Below are 4,887 nucleotides of genomic sequence, written 5' to 3' on the forward strand. Positions count from 1 at the left end.
GACGCGAGCCGGGCCACCGGGTAAACATGCACGGGATCCCACCGCCACCAGCACGAGGGCGGTCCCGCGACGCCCGCGGCGCCAGCCGGCCTCAGCACCCTTAGCGAGCCTCCCCACGAGCCAGGCCCCCCCCCACAACGCACGGCGCTGGGGTCCGGACCCACGGGACCCCCGCCGCGGGAGCCCGTCTCCAACCTCCATCCGTTCGGTCCATCCCGGAGCCACGCCCCAGGGAAGCGCCTCCCAAAGCCAGGCGCGGCCCCGACCCGCGCCCGCGCGCCACCCGCCAGCGGCAAAGCCCGGAACGGGAGGCGGGCGGGAGACAGCCGCCGCTCGCGCGGCGCAAGGGGGGGCGGGGCGCGCAGGGGCGCCCCAAGCCCCTCGGGACACACACCGCCACGGGAGAGGCGGGGGGACGCCGCGCGCGTGCGCGCGCGCTCGCACACCACACGCCCGAGGCACACGGGCCACGGCACCGGACACCGGCCAGGCCTGGCGGGACCCTCCCCCGACTCAGAGGGGGGAGGCGCAGGCCGCGGTAGGCGAAGAGCGGCGCTCGGCCCCACCGCGGGGCCGACAGACCTCCTCTCGCGCGGGAGAGAAGGCTCCGCCTAACACGCACAAGGGCATGCAGTCACCCTGACACAGGTGGCCACTACGCGCACAGGAGGGGCAGCGACTGGGGGGTTCCGGTACCCCAAGGCACCCTCTCGGATCGCTAGAGAAGGCTTTCTCACCAAGGGCGCGCCGCCCCCCACCCAATTCGTCCCCCCCATCGGGACCCGCCAGATAAAAGGCGTTTCTTCCCGGGGCCACCAGGGCCCGGGGCGGGGGAGAAAGGTCCACGGCAACGGAGTGACACAGGGCATTCCTGAGCATTCGCGGTCAGGGCCCACAACGAGGGCCACCTGCCTTCCCCACGCGCGGTTGCTCGTGTCGCCGCCCGGAAGGAGCGCCGCGCCTCCGGGTGAGGCCCGAGAAAAACCGAGGCAAAACACCGGCAGCAACGCGCTGGGCAAGAAACCGACAGTCCTCGCTCAGAGGGAGTTTCGGCCAAGCGCCACGGCGCCGGCTCGGCCCGCCACGATCGCTCAACTCGCCCCACCAAGTCAGCCCCCCGCACCCCTCCGGGCAACAGCGGCCCGTGGCGGGGCGGGGACGACAAGGCGCCCGCTCCCCGCAGCGGGGGGAACGGGTGTGCCTCCCTTCACCGATTCTGCCACCCGCCCACCTCGGGCAACTCCGCCAACGGCGGCGACCCAAAGGGGGGTCCGCTGGGAACAGGGAACGGCGCCACCACTCGGCTTCAGGCACCTGAGACGACCTGGAGCGCTCCAGGGGCACCACGGAGGGCCAGGCGCCACGCGCTCAGCACGCCCAGGCGGCGAGCAGCGTGGCGTCGGGTGCAGCCCCCCCACCACAGGGAGGCCGCCCACCACAACACAGCCAAGAGAGGCCAGCGAGAGTGTCCGCTGCGTCAGCCGACCCCGGTCCCGCAGCGACGGGAGGCCGGGGTCGGGCCGGAGTCCGCACCCCTCCGCAACCCCCCGCGCCGCCCGCAGGCGGGAAGGAGGAGCATGGGGCCCGCAGGCAGAACGAGAAGAGCGGTCCCACTCACCAGGAGTGTCCGTCCCTCGTCTGACACGGCTTAGGCCCGGCCCGGGAGAGCGCGACATCACCACATCGATCGGTTACCGCCACACGAGGCAGTCCTGGGGTGAGGAGGGGGCTGGGGAAACGCCCGGCGAGGACAGCGACCAGAGGAGGACCTGCTTCAGCCTCGCCAGCACCCCTCCCCCACCTCTCCCAGGGAACAGGCAGCCGGACAACCCACAAGGGGAAAAGGGAACGCCTGACACGCGGCACGGAGCCTTGCGAGGGTGGGTTTGTCACGGCCACGGCCGGGTGCCCGCAGCGGGGAGCGCACGGGGTAGAAGACCCACGCCGCCTCCCCACGCCGCCCTCGGGTGCCAGAGACCGGAGGTGGCGCCACAGCCTGAACCACACCTGGATGCACGAGAGCCGGCGCGCAGGCCCAGGCAGACGGCTCGAGCAAGCAGGCGGGCAAAGGGCGGAGTCGGGCTCGGCTCGGCGTCACCGCCAAGCCCGGAGCCACGCCAGCCAGCGGCGACGAGGCCCAAGTCTCTCTTACAGGATGACAACCGCCACATCAGAACGTGTCAGCACCTACCTGGCAGCAAAAAGTACCTCTTTCAGGAGACAAAAATAACCGCGTTGGCAGGCGGGGCCGAGCCACAGGTCACTGGGACCTTCTGGGACCCTGGCCCGGCCACGGGCCCCAAGCATCTTCCCATCACCGCCAAGCAACCCCACCCCCCCCCCGGAAGTCCCCGGGGGCCATCTGGTCGACCCCGGGACCGACCGACCGACCGACCGACCGACCGGGGAATCGCGGGATGGGGGGGGAGGATGGCCGGGTAGGCCCTGCCCCGTTACACGTTCGCCCGTCCACGGGTCGTCTCCGGGTCGGGACTTAGAAAAATAAAACACTCCGCGCTGTCGCCTGCGGAAGCCTCCCCGGACCTCGCAAGACCGGCCCCATGCCAGTCCCCGACCCCCGGCTGGGACTGTTTTGGGGGGGGTCTGAATTGCGCGGAGGCGCCCCCGACGACAGGACCTCAACGGGGATCGCGGGCGCGCCGGCGTTGGCGCCCTATACGGGCTTCCCCTCGCGGCCCGGTCCCCAACTCCGCAGCGGGCCTCGGAAAATCTGGGGAGAAAATCGGGTCCAACGACCGGGAGCACCACGCGTGCCCCCGCCCGGGCCCATCGCGCCCTCCGCGGGCTTCCCCTCAAGGCTCAGGACGGTCCTCACCGGCCCGGCCCGGCCCGGCCCGGCCCGACCGCGAAGCGGGAGGGAAGACAAAAGACGCCTGGCAGGGAAGGACCGACAAGCGACCCACGGGGCCACAGTCTCCGGGTGGCGGCCCCGGACGGTCCCCGCGGTCGGGGGGGCGGTGGGAGGGGAGGAAAGCACCGGCGGGTGCTGGTCGACCCGTCCGGGCAGCCCCCCACCCCGGCTCGCTCCCAGGGAGCGCCGCCGCTACTCCCCCATATACCCGGAGGTTCAATCTCCGGCAAGTGCACCAGCCGCCGGCGCCCCGACGACAGCGGGACGATCACGCCAACGTCGCCGGCCTTCTGGAACTCCGCCCCGGGGACCGCGGCCGAATCGCATCCCTTGCCGACGTCGCCGACGCTCCGGAGGGGAAACGCTATATAAAAGCGGCCGCCAGGTGGCGCCCGACAACCGACCGAAACGTCAGCGGGGACAGCTCGCGATCTCGGGGCCGAGAGGGCGCACAGCCGGCGGCCCGGCCGCCCGATCTCGTCCCGGCCCACTCCGGATGCCGCCTCTCGGTCCCAGGCCGGCGGAGGGCGTCCGCCTCGGGAGCTCCCGGCCGGCCGGCTCGGCGCGACCCCGGCAGCCCAAGGGACACTCGAAAAATGCATCGGGGGGCGCCTGGGTGGCTCAGTCGGTTGAGCGGCCGACTTCAGCTCAGGTCATGATCTCGCGGTGCGTGGGTTCGAGCCCCGCGTCGGGCTCTTTGCTGACAGCTCAGAGCCTGGAGCCTGTTTCAGATTCTGTGTCCCCCTCTCTGTGACCCTCCCCTGTTCATGCTCTGTCTCTCTCTGTCTCAAAAATAAATAAACGTTAAAAAAAATTTAAAAAAAAAAAAAAAGAAAGAAAAATGCATCGGGGCGGCTGCCGCTGAAAAGGCGGGGGGGGGGGGGGGGGGGGGCAGACCGGCCACTCGACTCCCCGGCCGGCCGAGGCGGACGTGCGCGGAAAATTCCCCGCACACACCGGGCAGGCCGGGCACGGGCGGCCCAGAGCGGCCCAGGCGGCGCCCGCGCTCCCGGGAGGACTTAGACACATTTCGGCGGGCAGGAAGGGAGGGAGGGAGGGAGGGAGGGAGAGACGGACGGTCAAACCGAAACCACGCGAGAGAGTACTCCCAGAACAACAACGGACGGACGAGCCGTTTTTATTCTATTGGGTCAAGCGGGGGAGCGTCTCTCTCGGAAACATAACAAACCAAGCTGCGGGGGGGGGGGGGGGGGGGGACAGAAAGGGGGTGATGGATAAACAAACGACCACGGATAAAGCTTAAGCAAAGTCCTTCGCCGCACGGGGCCACGACGAAGTCCAAAGACCACAAACAGGTACGGGGAACATGGGTGCAAGTGCACCGCGTGGCAAGCGACAAGAATATGGCTTTCACCATTACTGTCCTCAATAAACACCACTACGGGCGGCGGTGGCGGCGGGGGGGGGGGGGGGGGGGGGGATGGAGAACGGAAGGAGTTAATAGCCACTCACTAAAAAATGTCCCATGGGGCGCCTGGGTGGCTCAGTCGGTTGAGCGCCGACTTCGGCTCAGGTCACGATCTCGCGGTCCGTGAGTTCGAGCCCCGCATCGGGCCCCTGTGCTGACAGCTCAGAGCCCGGAGCCTGTTTCAAGTCTGTGTCTCCCTCTCTCTGACCCTCCCCCATTCATGCTCTGTCTCTCTCTGTCTCAAAAATAAATAAACGTTAAAAAAAAAAAAAAAAATTAAAAAAAAAAAAATGTCCCGGTTCCCAGAGGACCCTACAGTCCAAAGGGGGGGTGGGGGGGGTGGGGGGGGGGTGGGCCCCCGCAGGGAAAAGGAAGGTGTCACCGAGACACACCCTATGCCTCCACCCTCTTAGGGTTTGCAGGTGACCCTGAGGGTGACACTGACACGAGACAGGTTAACCGTACAAGGAGCCAACAAATTGATTTCCTACAAGTTTCACGTGACAGGTAGAGCCCCTCCTGAGGAAACCAAGACCCTGAGAAGTGGCCAAACCTAAACGCTTGTATATTGGGTTGAACAAGGAGA

This window comes from Panthera pardus, unplaced genomic scaffold, assembly GCF_024362965.1.
Source record: "Panthera pardus isolate Hobbes unplaced genomic scaffold, ASM2436296v1 HiC_scaffold_131, whole genome shotgun sequence".
NCBI classification, from domain to species: domain Eukaryota; kingdom Metazoa; phylum Chordata; class Mammalia; order Carnivora; family Felidae; genus Panthera; species Panthera pardus.